Below are 19,137 nucleotides of genomic sequence, written 5' to 3'. Positions count from 1 at the left end.
AAGCTGGTTTTGGTCGTAATGTGTTCCGAGTTCTTCCAGTTCATGCGTCAGAAAAAAATTTTCTCCGTCAAAACTTTTACATTGGGTGGCAAGTGCAAGGTCATCAACATAAATAAAATACAGTAAAACCTCAATGCATCATTTTTCAAGGGGAGGGGGGAAATGGAGATGGATGCGGGGAAATGATAAATGCGGGTGACATAAAATAGGGGGGAAGCAAAATAATAAAATATGGGTGATGTAATTGGGCATTTTTCGTCATGTAAATATAATAATAATAATAATAATAATAATAATAATAAACAATAATGATGGCGTGTGGCCTCCGAAGCCAGATGCCGATCTTGCGAGTTGTTGCGCGATAGGCGATCTACGCTCTTATGAAAATGCGGCTCTACCTAAGATGAATCCTAATGCGTAAGTTGGCGCACACACACACAGCCCTCGAACTGTCGAAATTAACCAACAAAAGTTAAAATCCATGACCCCTCGAACTGAAGGCCGACACGTGTTTAGCATTTAGCCATGGAGCCAGACATGCTCACACTACACATAACGGTATCAAAATATTGCATTCATGATATACGCGATGAAAATAAAAGGCGCGACTTTTATGCCGTTTCGTTTCACTTTTCCTTACATCTCGTAGTAATTAGAAAACCTTCAAGGTCAGTTCTCTTATTGCAAATTAATTATATTCGTGGATATTATGGTGATAACCTGTATTTTGGTAAAGATTCCTTAGACCCTCCGCGAACGATATGTTGGAGATCCCACATGGCACAGCTCGCACAATGTCACAGAGGTTAGAAATTCAACATGGCACGCCTCGGACAATGTCACAGCAGTCTAAGCAATGCTGCCAACTTAGGAATTAGTTTCAAGACCAGGCCACTGAAAAGATTATTAGTCTTGTTTGGTTAGATCCGGCTTGTAAACAGACAACTGGACAGGGGGCAACAAAGTGGTTAACAGGCCTCTAGCAGCCCACACATCATAAGGTATGATGCCAATAGCAACACAGAAAATGGTTGAAAATTTGAGTTTTACTGTTCCTCCATATTAATACTTCTAGGGGCCGGTTAGTGGGTCGAGGAGAAGCGTTGACGTAGGCTCGTAGTTGCGCGTAAATAACTTGCGCACAGCACTCTAGCCTACGAGATCCTTGCTCAAGACTAACAACTTGTAATCGCTTGTACATTCTCTTGTAACAGGTTGCCGCTGTTATATGCTAGAGTATTCAGTTGTCTCTTTAAATTAAAAAAAAAAATTGCGTATATTTTTCTTACGTACGATCGGTCCATGCAGGAAAATTATGGCCGAGGACAAATATTTCTTTGACGATCGATGCTATAAAACGATAGTTCGAGGAACGATAGATGCGGGGAAATTTAACGTTAGTTTATATGGAACATTTTTGGGCCCGAATAAATTGAACGATGGATACGGGAAAACAACAGTTCCAGGAATGATGCATCAAGGTTCTTCTGTAAAGCTTTTAGTGCCTTTTGGTAGTGGTTGGTCATTTGTATAGATGTTAAATAGGATAAGAGCCAACACACTGCCATTTGATGAGCTATTTTCCAGTAACAGAAGAAAATGACTGAACACTTTTCAGTCAGCAACTTTTTGTTTCAAATGTATATCCTCCGAAATATAGTAATCATGTCCCATGACTGCACAAGTAAAATAGTAGCATCTAAAAGTAATAATAATGGTAGGTCATGTTGCTTCAACTCCGTCAGTCTTATGAGACAGTGGAGTGCTGGATGTTTGGCCTAGAAAGGTGTTCTTTAATTTAATAGTAAACTGACACAGATCTCTCAATGTTGAATGCTTACTAAATGTTCAAATTGGCAACCTCGAGTTCAGTAGATGGGCACATTTCCGAATGTGATACTCAGCCGTTGAAAGGTAAAATGTGTTCTGAATGGAAGTGTGGTTAACTCTAAGGTATAGCTACATTCTTCCCATTGCCTCAGATCTTTTAGAGATGATGTAATACCCAGTTTACTGTTTCCAACGGTATGCTGGATAGTAAAACTGTGTAAGAGGGGAAACAGTGGATTCAGAATAATGTTTAAAACTGTGCAAATTGGATGTATGCTTCTTAAAACACATTTCTGTTGTTATAAATTACAATAATTTACTTTTCTACATTTATTAAAAGACTCTTGTTTTAGGGAGGGGGTTGAATACATACTTATTCTTTTTCAGTAAGGTACGAACCACTAACTACACTGAAAGACCGAAAGGTCTCCATCATCAGTACATCATTCATTCATACATGAGAGACGGAAGTTAGTTACGGCTGTAGTTTCCCATTGTTTTCAGCTGTGTAACGCAACACAGCTAAGCATTGTTAAATATTATTACAAGGCCATATCAGTCAGTCATCCAAACTGTCGCCATTGTAACTTCTGAAAGACTGCTACCCCCATTCGTTAGTCTGGTCTCTCTACAGATACCCATCCGATATGATTGCACGTACGGTTCGGCTATCTTCTTCATTGCGATGCACAAACCTTCCCACCGCAACTAAGTCACGTGGTTCACAGGGAGTGTGCGTTAATTTATATATTTACAAATATGTGCCATATTTGCTCACGTAAGACCACACGCAAATTTTACGAGATATAATCTGTGAAAAATTTATGACGACCCCATTTTCTTGAAACATATGTACTTATTAAACAAATTCTTAATCTACCTGTTGCCATTTGATGGATGCAGTTCTTGTGCATCTGTCTCTTGGCCCAGTCCAGAGCAAAAATGTAGACTCCATCGAAGTCCCAATCTCATCTGTGGGTGTGACAATATGGAAGCTGGTGGCTTATGGGAGGTGCTGAGTAATGACATGCGTGCGTGTGATTGTTATGACAGGTGTTGCTCATAGAGTCGGCCGTGCTGCTGTAGCACTTTCTGGTCCAGTGAGGAAAGTATTGGCAAACTACCTCACTCCTCATCTTGCCTAACAAACCTCATTTTGGCTCCACTATAGGTTTTTGCGATTTCCTATAACCACATGACCACATAACTTTTGGTGGTGCCATTTGAGGATCTAAGCAGCCTCGGGGCTGATGACAGAAGACAGACTTAGTCTTTAAAGTCTGTAGGCCTATTTAAGGAAAAAAGTGCCCGCAAATGCAGGTCATCATAGTACTGGCAAACAGAATTCAATCCTAAAACGAAAGAAAGGTCAAATATAAAATGTTTGTAAAAGTGAAGAAATTAAGAATTACAGTATAATGGGGATCGTAAGAAATTTTTAAAAGCTTTTTATTCACCATTTCAAGATAGGCCTATGGTAATTTTCATCAGCATCATCATGTATTTTCTCGCATAATTAACACCGTTGCATAATTTACACATCCCAATATTTTTGGGTCCAAAGTGGAGAAAGGAAATGTTCACGTATTTCATGCACCCACTTCTTCGAACATCCATCACGCAGCTCCGGATGCGTTTCAAAATAAAGATGTCAGCTACTCCGGTAGCAGCCTACCTATTGCAAAACCAGGCATTCCAAATACTGGGCAACGTGCTGTTATCAGCTGGTAGGAAATACCACTGCACTAGTTCAGTGAGAGAATCCGCGCAGAAGTGACTAGTGACGCTCTATTCCAGTCTGGTACAAACGTATTTTACGAGTGTTTCGGGTATGGGACATGTGTTTTATGTGATCTCAGAATTGTTTTTGTTAGTCCACAGTGAGCAAGTATTCGAGTAATAGTGCATCATATAAATTCGCCGAAACGTGGGAATAGGGCAGTGGGCCGCAAGTATTCAGTGTCCGAATGCAACGTGTGCTACCGTGGTAACAGAGAAGTGCACTTCAAGGGAACAACAAGTCTCGCAAAGTATTTTGCGGACCAAAAAGTAGCAAGTTTCCGAAAGTAGGGAAGGATCCGCTTAAATGTACGATCTTGTTACGCAACATCGGATGTGCCATTTCCTGCAAAATGCTGTCTTTTAAAGGACGAGAAATAGCTGCTGCACATGGAATCAGTGTCTCGTATTTGAAGATTAGCCGAGGCTTCATTAATTTTATGAAGAGAAATAGACTTTCTCTTCGACGAAGAACAACATTATGCCACAAAATGACAAATGATTTCAACCATTACCATTGATTTTCATCGCTTTGTAATTGAGAAGCGTAAAGTTAAAGAACATTTGCTCTCCCAAATAGGAACCACAGGTCAGAGGCCAGTCAGTTTCCGCTTGCCACGAAGTCGAACAATCAATAAGAAAGGGCTGTCGAGTGTTATCATACGCGCTACCGGAAGCGAAAAAGAACAATGTACTGCAGTGCTTGCTGTAACAGGTGATGGCAGATAGCTTGCATCTTATGTTGTTCTAAAATGAAAAACAATGCCTAAAGTAAAATTTCCGCGAGGGATCCACATTCATATCCAAGAAAAAGGGTAGATAGACATGTCACTTGTACAAGATTGGATACGAACTGTTTGGGGAAATATAGTAGGGGTCCCTCCTTTGATGCCCGGCCCTTCTCATGTTGGTCTCTGTGTTTTGTTTTTTTTTTTTTTTTCCTATATGTCATTATTATGTACATGAATTGTACTTTTATTAGTACATGTTTATTTTACTTCAGGCCATATTCAACTTACCTGATCTACCCTATTTGATTTTTCCAGAAAGAATCTCATGTCGGAATTTTACACCAAATGACGATTTTACTGCAAATGAGTTTAACTAATTGCATGTATATTAATTTTGATGTCTCTTTTAAATGTAAATAATTGTAAATATTGTTTTAAACGTCTGAATTCCTCGAATAATTTACGCATCTGTAGTTTTCACCTATATTTTTCATCAAAAAGTGCGTTAATTACGCGAGAAAGTGCAGTATTCATCTGCACCAAGCGAGCCAAACATGTCCTCGGACACTCCCGGTACTAAAAGCCATACGATAAGCAAGTGAAGTGCGTCATTTTACCCAACAATATTCTGGTATACAATATGGGAATTGAATAAGGTCATGTGAAACAGCATTCACACTATGAACCACGCAACAAGCAGTACTTATTTATTTTATTAGCATCACTGGCCCAAACCCAGTTGTTGCACGGTCATCTCCTTGCACTTCCTCTTCGATTTCCACATCACTTTGTTCTTCTGAACTGTTTCTGATGCTCCTCCAACTACTGCTAATTTCACTGAAAGAACCTGATTATCATCACATTCCAAAAGTAATTGTTTATCGGTAACTTTCAGTCTTTTATTGGCAGCCATGTTGTTTACAGGTAAATCTCAAACTCGAGAGATAGCCCACTTCAAACTAATGTTACCAAGCACGCTATCGATGTATGTTAGCAAAGATCATTTAACATTGGAGGTAAAGAGCCTCTACACAAATCACAAATGCGACTCTCTCTGCCTCTCCCGAGGGGAAGTTGAATTATGTAGTAAAATGAGACAACGGTTCAATTCCGAGGTCCGGGATTCGATCCACCAAAACAAAGCACGGAACGGATCCATGGCTCGGGTGCATTGAGTTTAAAATGTGTGGATTTTCAGAATTAGTCTGTGAGAGTCCATTTTTCGTAAATGCCTCGTTAATTGGATTCTTCGCTTACGCGTTGTGTCTGTGATTTTAGAAATGTTTTTTTATGCTATATATTTCTGCATTAGGCTTTGGGTGATGTACTCTGTCTTTTGTCCTTGGTCCAAGGATTTTTCTCATTATTTTACATTCCTTCACTTCTATTTACTCTTTTAGTGTTTTATGTTAGAGGGAAATTGTTTTAGTTGTGTAGAGAGCTTCAGGTTTACTTACTGTTGTATAAAGTCGGATTTTGCAGTTCCAAGAGAGACTTTTTTTTAAATCTTAAAAGCAGTCTCCATTTTCTGAATTCTCGATTAAACGGTTTTCTTTTCTTTACAGTTTGCTCTAATCCATTCACCTAAATAATTCTTTTGCTCGAGAGATCTTGTTATTGCCAATATGGAATTCATCTATTGCAGTTTTTATATCTGATATATATTTTGTTTTTCAGCTAAAATTTGTAATACGATTGTGGTTTGTTGTTGTTATACATTTAGTTGTAAATACTCATGCCATGATCGAAGTATAGCCGTATGTAACGTGTGTTTTAGCCTACTTCTTTATGCTGTGGTTTACCATTGGTTCTTCTGGAAACATCTAGATCCTTAATGGGCAATTTTATTATCTTTTTTTCTCATTGAAGTTATTCAAGGCTGAAAATATGTATTACTATTATTGAGAAGCAAATGAATGTTTCATTAAACTTGTTCAGCAACAGAATATTTAAGAAACAAAAGAATTTTCACAGAAAGTGAGAAATGCCCCTCTTAACATTTTCTGATTTTCTTATTTTAACTTCATTCTGTATCCAGGACACAATCCAAAATCTGGCCATTCAGTAAACTGGCATGTCCAGTGATCTGGCCTTTTCAACGTCTGGCATATGTAGATTTTAATTCAGACTTATTGTAGTGTGGCCTTCAAAACTACCCACAATCTTCTGTGTTGCCGTTCACTTAGATTGTTGTTGCTACACGTACTGTATGCTGCAGTTCTGTGTTCCTTGTTCCGCTGTATATTTTTAGGTTTTTGTTGGATCAACTATGGTTTTAACAATGCTGAACTCTGAGGAACGCAAGCACAAAATATCATTAAATGAAAAGAGGTATATTCTTAAGAAACCGAATTGAGGTGAGAGACAGAATGATTTAGTAAATCAGTATAGTGTTCGACATGTAACACACAACGATATTAAACATACCGTATTTATGCGAATAATCCCCGCACCCTAACTTTAGGAAGGCTGATTTTGAAAAAAAGGTCTCAACAATGACGCAAATAAAACCTGCACCCCAATTTCGTGCCTCAATTTTTTTTTTTTAATGTATTATTCGCATAAGTACGGTAACTAGACAAAAATCAAGAAATTGTTACAATTGTTTTATGAGGATCAGGTGGGAAACATTCTATGAAGATGGGGAATAACCCAAAAGTTGATGAAGCACTTTATGTATGGTTTCTTTTAGAATGCTTACTTTTTTTTCTTTCTTTCTTTCTTTTCTTTCTTTCTTGCTGTAAAACCAGAAGTTACAGCCATTAAATCCCAATAATCCAGCACCCCTCTAATCTCAAGAGGGTCAGATTACTGAGATGGTACTGTATATGATCTATTACACTCAATCTCGATTCTTTTTGACCCCTCTAGAAACCATAAACTAAAACTGCTTTAGAAGTAATGGATCATGCCTTGCAGCTTTCACAACACTGCAGTGTTAATTTTTTAGCCGTTATATCCTGACTACACAGAGAGGAGAGTTTCAGGGAGAAGTAGCTTGTGCTGAAATTGCATTACTGTGTGCATCAGAAAGACCTTAATCAGTATTACAAGCCTTTTCTGTTTTCTTTGGTGCATACATTTCTACCTTCACATGCTATAACAAACCTTGGTGGGTGGTTTTCTTTTTTTTATATATACTTGTCCCGATCTTCATATTGAAACATGCCATGTAGGACATTTAACCATTAAAGGGTCTGTTCTTTGCCATGCAAGTGTCAATTTGTCATTTTATTTTGAACAAATTTTTTAGACTGAATCGTTGTCGATAGTGGCATCTGTAAATTTTACTTTTGTTGTGACTTACTTTATAGAAATTTGAATTGAAGCTAGAGAACAGATATTAGCACGAATCAGAAAACATTTATCATTTCATTCAGTTACTGTACTATTTATGCACTGCTATATTTCAAAAACAACATTGGTACACTCAGCAGTGTATGACCACCTTGATCCTCAATTTTTTTTTTAAATTGACTACAGCCTTTACAATATTGTGGTGATTGAAAAAAAAAAAAATGCCAGCAGTAATCTGCATAAGAAACCTTAGAAAGACTGAATAACATACAATATGCTGTCAGTATTTTCTGAAAGAAAATAACTATAAATACACTATACTTCAATCAGAAAACAAATCTAAACTTTTTTTAAAAATATATAAAAATAGAACTAAAATTATGACAAGTACAGATTACAAGATATTAGAATCATTCCGTATTGACGGTTTTCACTTTACAAAGGTGAAAAATGAGAGTATCCTCCTAATGCCATACTCGCTATAGCAGACTTCTACTGTACAATTATTCCCACGTCAAACACATGGAGTTGGCAGCTTGGAGTAATGAGTCGCTGGAGGAACACAATTATTAGACTTGTGAATTTTCTGCATTAGTTTCATTCCCTGAATTGGCAAAGGAACAGTCCAATGTAACACCTGCAAGGCAAAAGAATGGATCTAGAATTAGACACACCTGTTATGGTTGATCTGGAAGCCGATAGTTGCCATTTGATGACATCTCAGTAGTAGTCTTGTCTCCTCGCAGTGCCCTATATTTTTATTGAGATAATCTGGAGTAAACAGTTATCTCGTTATTTCAAAAATATTTCTACTAGAGATGGGTCGATACTTGATACTAATATATGATTTTTGTCTCAATACTCTTCACTAGGGAAATGGATGATGATGATGATGATTACTCAGATACTTTCATTCTTGAAATGAAATAGTAAAGTACAAATTTTTAAATACAATATTATTTATTAAATTGGCATTTTTATTTTAACACTTCAGTATTTGTATAATTGTAAATTGAATTCAATTAAAATTTATCATACGTAGTTTTGGTTAGTAGTTTTGCATCTTTTCACAAACCAAATGTTAAAAGTATTCAACACTATTTAAAAGAAATAAATCTCAACTAAATGATAAAATAGTAACTTAGGTGTTATAAATTTTTGTTCAAAAATACAAGCATTCTCACTCTGTTGGGTTCGAGCCTACTCCTTTTTCTGTCACATATGAGTCCTGCTGTGCTAAACAGTCTTTCGGAAAATACTGTTGCAGGCGGTTTACAAAATATTTCACAGCTTGTTTTCCAGCTTTAGAATGTTTGTATTTGTTTTCCAATATTCGTAACTACTTGAAAGGGCAATAAGATATCTTCTTTCATGTATCTGGTGATTTCATCTTCAGAAGTGTTAACTGACAATGAATTTGTTCTGTAAGTTTCTTGCATAATACTGCCATACAAACATCACATACCAAGCAATATTACTGGCTCCAAAAAAATGGATCAACTGAAATATTTTAAATGTTAAAATGTTATATTTTATATTATCTTATATTATATATCTTATATTAAAGTGGAGTTACTAGCTTACCTCGTCAGTTGTAAATTCTCAACCCTGTTGCTGATTAACAGGTTGCAGCAATTTTGTCTGTAAAAGCAGGGAAAGCGTTTGTACTACAAAAACATGTCCTTTTTAAGCAGGGATCCAACAGCATTGCGATGGAACATATTTCGTTCTCTTCTGTGTCTTCATTCTGCATGTTAATTGCATCCAGCAATGACTGTCTTACTGTCACAATTTCTGATACACTGTGCGATTGCTTGCAAAGATGCAATATGACAGTGTTCACAATGGGGATTGTCTTGGATACTGTCACTGTAGAAGAACTTTAGGGCATGTGTTCCTTGATCAAAAATGTTTAATGTATTGATTAATAATTCAATATGTTCCCATTGGGATACTGTAAGATTTACTGGTAGGGTGAAATCGGCAGATACGAATAAAATTGCTGTCTTCTGTTTCTGAAATCTTTTTTAGCATATAAAGAGTTGAATTCCATCGTGTTGGTTCATCTGGAATCTGGTGGTGTTGGAGCAAAGCAAAGTTACCTTCATACAGGGCATGAAGGCCCTTGGAGGAGTGGAAGGTAAAGGCTTCCACCATTGTTAACCTCGGCACGTGATGGGGTAGAATGGTTAGCTCTACGCCCGGCCGCCTTTGCCCCCCAGGAATTAACCTGGTACTCATTTTTGGTGTAGACTGAGTAAACCTCAGGGCCATATGCACCTCCGGAAGTGGAAATCTCGTTTCTTAAATTTTACGACTTCCTGGCGGGGATTCGATCCCACGTCCTTCCGGACGAACGGAGCACGCCTTTACCGCCTCGGCCAGGCAGCCCCTCTGGTGGCGTTGTGATAAAGAAAAATGTTTCTGTGCAGCTTTGAGAATCTTTTTGGATTTTGAGGAATTTCATACATAATGCAATGAGATTTTCAATATTCTTTGAACTGAAAAGTCCCTCTTTCAAAACAAGTTTTTGGCGTATGTGCTATGCACAGCAAATGGGGAAATTTTCCCAAAGTCATGGTACTTACTACATTATGACCATTCTCAGGAATCACAGCCACTGTTATTTGTAAAACTCCAAGTTTCTAATGACTTTTTCAAGAAATTTGTAATACTTTCACCTGTATATGTCAATTCTTCAAATGTAACATAAAAACTTTCCAGTCTGTCAACATACAACAATTTAATATAAATTGTAACACTATAAACTTACCTGTAAAAAGTACACACTATTACACAAAGAATGACATGTTTCGTTCTACAAGAACATCCTCAAATTCTATCAAATCACTTAAAAACATGCGTATATACGTACCGTATTGCTTACGTTACGTAAACTTTTCAGTGATTGAGAGAGAGATCCATAATGCTAAATGACTAGTTGTCTTTGCATATCATGTTTTCGTGGCAATTGCTTTTGATCAATATTATCTCCCAGTTTAAATTAGGATTTACTGTCCGGGGAAGGTGTGAGAGTAGGCCTGCGGGTATTTGAATACTGTGATGATGTTGATGACAATAATGAGAGATCTCTCTATCATTGACAAGTTTACGCAACATAAACAATACTGTACATATATAAGCATGTTTTTAAGATATTTGATAGAATCTGAGGATGTTCTTGTAGAACGAAACGTTTCATTCTTTGTGTAATAGTGTGTATTTTTTACAGGTATGTTTATGGTGTTATACTTTATATTGAAATTGTTGTGTGTTGACAGACTGGAAAGTTTTGGAAGAATGTCATTTGATATCTGCTTACCAGTAGGCATAGTATATCTAGGTTCACTTGCTTAAATCCTTTCTCTATCATAACGCTAAATGACTAGTTGTCTTTGTATATCATGTTTTCTTAGTAATTACTTTCGATCAATATTATCTCCCAGTTTAAATTAGGATTTACTGTCCGGGGAAGGTGTGAGAGTAGGCCTGCTGGTATTTGAATACTATGATGATGATGATGATGATGATGATAATGAAGACAATGAATTCGAAATGGAATGAACAGGCACAGGTTCTTCCACTGCTTTTTCAATTTTTTTATTGGGATGTTCATGTTCAGAGAAATTTTTTTGAAAGGAGGCGACATGCTTCTTCAGGAGATTTTCCTCATCACAAGAAACTCTTTTCGCAAATGCAGCAAATGGCATGGTTATCACTGACAAGATCCAATTGGAAATAGTTCCATACTTAACTCATATTCTCCAAAAGTGATAGATTATAAAAAACACCGGCTTCTGTCACTTCAAAATAACAACCAGCTTTAAATTTTAAAATAGTAGTCTAAAATCAAAATCAGGTTCCTCGTTAAAGGTGCTGATAATTTTACAATAAGTTGCTTTCTTATTTATAATTTGATAGTTTAAATAGATCCTAGGATTTGTTTACTGGAACTCTCTGTTATTTGTTACACTGAGAACTAGGATTTTTTAGGCAGGGCATGTTTTCCCATAACCGTCCAAATTGAAAATAAATAATGCTTCAAATTAGTGCAATATCACGTTTGAAAATATCTTCCTCAAGCTACCATTCGGCACATTTTATTGCCCTGGTACATGACTTTAAAGAACTTTGTCCTACGAACCCAATTTCCTGCTATATCTACTGTTTTGAAACTTAAGAGTTGAGACAGCCCTCCTTGCAACCAGTTTCAAAATCTACTGCTTCTGGTAAGTTGACAATATTAATTACATCATTTAGTATTTTATTAACATAGTATTGAAAAATTATCGAGCTCATTTGTAGTGATATAGATGTTGATTCCCATAGGGAACCTGAAATATTTGTCCCGAATGGATAAATTTATAATACCAATATAAATGGTCCATTATAGGACATAATAAATTTTCCAGCTAACTCATTCCTGGTTGCCAGCATTTCGCCCCAGTGTGCTAAGTTGGGCTCATCAGTTGGTAAATAGCACACCCACCAAGACGCATGCATGGCTAGTGCATTACCACGGAGGCCACTGCGTAGGCTATTTGGAGCCACCGGCAGTGCCAATGCACTATGAGAGACTTTATCTCATTACCAAAAATTGATGCCTGCCTGGCCATCAGATGATATATGTATATCACTGCCGGTGGCTCCAAATAGCCTACACAGTGGCCTCCATGGTATGCACTAGCCATGCGTCTTGGTGGGTGTGCTATTTACCAACTGATGAGCCCAACTTAGCACACTGGGGCAAAACGCTGGCAACCAGGAATGAATTAGCTGGAAAATTTATAATGTCCAATAACGGACCATTTATATTGGTATTACTCATTTGTAGTATCGTTAAATAGTGATTCCTCTCGAGTATCAAGGTATCAGAAGTATCAGGAACCCATCTCTAATTTCTATTTTTAAATCAAAACCAGGAAAACTTACGGTAAGGTACTGGAAACAGTTCAACATGGTCAAGGAATATGAATACTAATATTGAGAAACAAATTTAGTCCTTCGGTTGCAACATTGTATTGCAATACATCTGTCACCAAGTTATATAGTTGTGAACTTTTGCTGAAGTGACTTTGTATATTTTTTTAACCAATATTTTGCTTATGAGGTAACAGTACTGTAGAGTGTACTATTTATTTATTTTTTCTTATATTTACCATAAATTTTATGTCAGCTATTGTATTTGTTCAGATTGTTTCGCTTAACAAGTGTTGAAAATCATGAGGTTGAAGGCTTCCATGAATGCATTGGTTTTCTTAGAAATCTGTTAAGTGTGTCCTGGTATTTGCACATGTTCCATTGGAGATGTGCTGACAAGTAACTACAAGTTAGGAGTGAGGCAGTGGTCGACATGTATGCTATACCATTCTCAATGGAGCAGAAGCTGTTCCCCAAATCCAAAAATCGTACTTTTTTGTTTAAATTGGAGGAACCTGGAAAAGTGGTCTTTGCCTCTCAAGTTCTGTTCCTCTTCCTCCACCTTGACACGAAAGAATTTGTTGCCTACTCGAGACAGTATCTGCTGCAGCTGTTTGCTTTGTCCTGAGCTCTACAAAGAGTTTCTAGATTAGACTATTTATACCATGTATTGTGTTATGCTCAAATTATTGTTGTATCCGATATTCTAATATTTTGTGCCAAGTCTTTTTAAGTTTATATGCTTCTTTACATCATAGTTAAATGTTTAATGTGCATGTTACACAGTGTTAATCTGCATATGGGTATGAGGAAGGTTTGCCTCTAGTTAACTTTTAGATGTTTGCCACTACTCGTAATGTTGTGTTTTGGAATTTGTTTTGTGTTATTTTCTAAAATCCAACTACATAATGAGTTGTTACTTTCTGAATTCTTTATAATATTTTTAAGAAGAACCCCCTCTCTCTTTACTAGCATTTCTCCCATCAAACCACTGTTTTGCCTTGAGGTCCACAGCGTGCATGTTTTCTACAATGTTGTCCATCCACCGCTTCGGCAGTCTCCCTCATGGCTGGTGTCATCCTGGTTCAAGTTGGAGGATCGTTATTATACCATCAGAGTTGAGCGTCCCATGTTTTTTGTATGATTGGAGCCACGCTGAGTCTACATCGCACTGCTTTCTTTCTGACATGGTCCAAGAAAGTTAGTCCCAGTGACCACAGCGACTTGCTCATCTCCATATTTTGAGGTTTGAATATCTCTAATAAACAAATTGGGAAGCTACAACACAGGACCCACTAAATTATCTATTACAAATGATCAAATACTGTATGTCATTTATTGTTGGTCTGTCATTTCGTCGTCTCTGTTGTCATTCTCTTGTTCGCGTGTTATCCGAGTTTGGGCATTGGTGATTTTGATCAAAAGAAGTGCTCCATGTTAAACAGACCTTGGCAGTAACCTACTGTATTTCTGTAGGTTTGTGAATGGTATGGTGATTGGACAGTCGTACAATTTTTGCTGGTTATTTTCACTTGCAAGACAGAATTTTTCAGAGTTATTTTTGGCTCTTTTATTTTGAAGCTTAACTGGAGTAAATGTAAGAAAGGAGGAGAGCTATTGCATTCACCCTTCGTACTCATGCCACGTCACAAAATCTTTGCTCAATTTACTTCAGAGCTTGTTATCAAGAGGAAAGAAGTGTGAATTCAGCAAAGTTACTCTTCTCCAAGGCTCATAATTCAAAAAATAATAAACATTTTCTTCCCATGTTGATTTCGCAATTCATCTCTTATATCCCTAATTCTGAACAACGATAATCGACGACATGTTCTGTTCTGAGTGGCAAGCTTATTCTGGTTAGAAGTCACATCCTTACAACTCTCTTGTCCTTCCTCATAGTCTTATGGTTGATGTTTTAAGAGTCTGAACTTTGTTATTAAAGAAGAAATATGTAGGCCAGTGAAAGACAAGTGAGTTTGGAAGACTAGAGAGAGCACCATGGTACATCAGACTAACACTGTGTAATATTTATGTAGTATTATTATACGGTTCATTCTTGCATTTGTTTTTCCCCTTCCCACTGGCTTTGTATTAATTGTTATTGTTGTGTTCTGGAAAGCTTAATGTTGTTAATCGTTGATATCAGGGTCATCTACTCTGTCTGATTATTGGTGCTGCCTATGTAAAACTAGTTCATAGGAATGAGTGTATACTGATTAGGGACAAAAACAGTACTAACCTTGGCTCTAGTAAGGGAAGGGTAGGTCAATATTTTATAATGTATATTGGATATCTGTTTATGGTCAGACACTGTAGTTGACCAGCCCAGAATTCCCCCAGTATGTTGACATTTACTGCTCCATTCTCCAGCGAATGTGTACTTAAAACCTGGCATGATGGGAAACTGAACAAACTAAACCTGTTACAGAAATTAAACAGACAAATTTCAATTTGCTCATGGATCATGTGTTAATAGATCGTTGATCATGTTGCCACTGACACAGTGAAAAATTGTAAAATTATAGTTGAAAACACTGCTAAAGTAATAGAACTTGATCTAATATCTGAAATGAGTCTTGTTCCTTTTCAACCCCTTTTGATAGTTAATATGGCTGATTCAGTTATGTACTGGAGTTTTAAGCTAACCTGTGTCACGTTTATATTCATAATATTTCTTTTAATTTTTCAATAAAATTAAAACCTTTTGAGTTGCTTCAGAGAGTGTGAACTTTTAAAACTGAGGTTGAACAATTTGACTATGCTTTATAATAAATTAAGAGCAAAATCAACTTCTGCCATCATGTTACTTAATGACACTTATGTTATGGTGCTATGTGCATGAGAAATCACAAAAGTTTACAGGCAGTTACATATGTTACTGCATTACATTTGTCATTGTGTTCATTGTTCATTGAACAAAATTAGAAATCTAATACAATCAACTGAAAATAAGGTAACATGATGTGTTAAATTTAAAACATTTTTTAAAATGATTCTTCTCAAATTCAGGTCTTTTTATATACCAAGCGTGTCAGATTTTGGTTCAGCTATGAGTTACAAGGATTGCATATACTGTAATAACTGATATTTTTACCAGATTTAATACTGTTAAAGATATTGTTTCACTGTCCTAAAAATCTGGAAGTTGATTTATGTGTCAGCATTGAAGAAGCAGAAAGTGCTAAATTACAGTGTTCACATGTGTTACGTGGCAGCATGGCCAGTGTTGTTATAACGTTTTAATATGTTCCCTTTTATGTTTTTAACATAATGTTACATATCAGATTACTGAGTTCAGTTCTTGATAGCTGTCCATATCATCTAAACATATGTATTATAACGTATCATCCTGTACAAAGTATACACAACTTCTTCTTTATTTGAAGAATCAACAAGTATTTTTCATTCATTCAGAATATGATTTTTGCATTTTTCATTACTGTAAATGTACATTGTAATTGTTGTTATATATACTGTACATAGTTGTAACATATGTATACATATAAGATTTAACACAAAATAAAGCAAGCAATATGTGACTTCTTTTCTACCAAAGTTGTTCACTGCTTTTAATGACTTTAACCTCACCTCTTACTCAAGAATTGGTCTGGAAGGCTAAGTGACCACCAAAGTACCATGGCACGTGATATGGCATGTAACCTGGCAAGTGATAAGTATCTAGCATACAACTTCAGATTAAACCAATATAAATAAATGTGATCCTTTAAAACAGCTCAAGTCCCTCACTTTGAGAGTGAAGTGTTTACAACAAATTGTGGTCACACACCCGCACAGGTAGCTCAACACTATTCACTTCGACTCAAGAGAGGTTGTAAGGTTTTTCAGGCGTTTGCTCTATTAACCAGTGTTTTGTCTTAGGTCTGACACTAGACTCATCAGAGTGGGATGTGTCAGATCCTACCCACTGACGTTGGGGTGTATGCAGGTAAACTTATCAGAAGCCCTTATAAGAGGCACAGTCTGATAACTGCGTACGGGAGATAAATCTCCACAATGGAATTATTGCCCGCCTAACAATTGCGAATGGAAAATTCTAAATTCCCATGGAGGGAATTAGATATTTTTCACCAATAGAGCATGTCAAAAATGTCAAAAACATATCACATGTAAGGCTTTTCAGGCATTTGCTCTATTAACCAGTGTTTTGTCTTAGGTCTGACACTAGACTCATCAGAGTGGGATGTGTCAGATCCTACCCACTGACGCTGGGGTGTATGCAGGTAAACTTATCAGAAGCCCTTATAAGAGGCACAGTCTGATAACTGCGTACAGGAGATAAATCTCCACAATGGAATTATTGCCCGCCTAATAATTGCGAATGGAAAATTCTAAATTCCCATGGAGGGAATTAGATATTTTTCACCAATAAAGCATGTCAAAAATGTCAAAAACATATCACATGTAAGGCTTTTCAGGCGTTTGCTCTATTAACCAGCGTTTTGTCTTAGGTCTGACAATAGACTCATCAGAGTGGGATGTGTCAGACCCTACCCACTGACGCTGGGGTGTATACAGGTGAACTTATCAGAAGCCCTTATGAGAGGCACAGTCTGATAACTGCATGCTCTATTGGTGAAAAATATCTAATTCCCTCCATGGCAATTTAGAATTTTCCATCAAGAGAGGTTAACGAGATTCTCGGGATTTTGGTTGCCAGGCTTGAGACTGTCAAGCAAGATAATTCCCATTCCCTAGATTATACCAATATAAATAAATGCACCGTCACCCACTGGACTGATAAGGTGTTACAGTGACATGATAGCCATGTTACTGTCAGATGAACACAGTCGGCTCCACTTTGTCAGATGTTACATCCTTGTTAGTACCTATTATAACCAAAAGGATTTCTCATTTGTTTCTGTACGTTACGAATGAAGAGCTAGAATGATAGAACAGATCTTAAGACACCCACGACTTGCAGTTGGTTTCTGAGTGAAGTGTAGGTGGTAAAAACAGTAGGGATAGACCAAGGTATGAATATGACAAGCAGATGTAGGATGAAACTGTTACGTAGAAATAAAAAGGTCAGCACATGCTAGGGTGGCACGGAGAGCTGCATCAAACCATTCTATGGACTGATGACTCAGACATCATCTGTAAATCATAGTATTTTTAAACCTCACTGCACACTGGGTCCCATAGACACCATATAAATTTTAGTTGCCATTGATGCTTTCACGGCCTGCCTTAATTTTGCTGTCACTCCTAAAATTCCCACTGAGGAGTTAATTACTTCCGTTGAGACAGCCATCCACAAACTACCTACAGATGAGGCCGAGGAGTTAAGACAGAAATGTGTCCGCTGTTGAACCCGCATCCAAATTAACAAGAGGCGAGAGGAAACTTCTGAAGGAACTTAGAGATGATTCTGAACTGACCATTCTCTCAACTGATAAGGGTAATGCGACAGTGGTTTCGACACTGACGAGTATAAGAATAAGATCTTGGCTATATTATCAAAGCCTGTTTACAGGCCGAGCTTATATGACCGCACCACTCGTGCATCCAATGCCACCGTGAAGCTCTTGAGGCAATCTACAATTCCAAAAGAGGAGGCTAAACATCTGTCCCTGGGGGATGCAGTGCCGCGTAGATTATATTGACTGCCTAAGTTTGTAACCTTTTGATGACTACTGATAAATAAATCATGAATAAAAATATATAAATAGAATTACTCAAAAACTTAATAAAATTAATAAGCATAATTAACCGAAACGTCCGTAGTATGGGCGCCAGAGTTCTCCAGAATGGATCTCTCGAATTTAGATAAGAGCATGATAAACTTTATATCCCAGGGCGTGTACATAATGCTGCGTACTGGTACATCTGCTGCAGGCCTTACCTAACCTCCTGAAAACGACTAATTAGGTAGGAACTGCACCTAGGTTCATCAATAATACTGATTCTAAAATAGCTAACTATATTCTTAACAAATTCCGTGCATGAGCACCTCACCAACATACAACATTATACATATAATACATAAAATATTACTGGAAGACTTCATATTTACAACAACAACAATAATGAAAATCGTGGGAAAACGAAAGCGAGAACTAAGCTACCATTTGTAGATAGTCCGATGAACAATGTACATGTATGAAGATAAATACCCTTCACTGTCTCTATATCAATTCGACTTACCGATTCTCATAATCGGCAGTTATCACATCACACAGATACTGTACCTTGTACTACTGTGTTCACATATTTTAACACTTGTTGTAAAGATATATACACACGTCTGTCGATCCTCAACATAAATTACGGAAAGTCTGAGATAGCTTTCACCAACATATAATGCTAGGCCGCCACAAGTGCTACAATACTTAATGCGCAAGCACTCTCCACAATCAGCCACTTTCCACGAACATAACAAGACTACGCTCCACGAACATTTGAAGTCCAGTCCATTGCAGCCGTGCCACTCCAGAACCGTGTATCAGCACCACTTCCTTCCCGTACAGTGTCGGTTGTCATTCCTTCATACAGTGTTACTGCTTGTAGTTGTAGTAGTTACATTACAATGTCCCCTGTTGCCGCCGTATGATCAACCTTT

Source organism: Anabrus simplex, chromosome 6 (assembly GCF_040414725.1).
Source record: "Anabrus simplex isolate iqAnaSimp1 chromosome 6, ASM4041472v1, whole genome shotgun sequence".
NCBI lineage: Eukaryota > Metazoa > Arthropoda > Insecta > Orthoptera > Tettigoniidae > Anabrus > Anabrus simplex.
Note: the sequence above shows the minus strand (reverse complement) of the source record.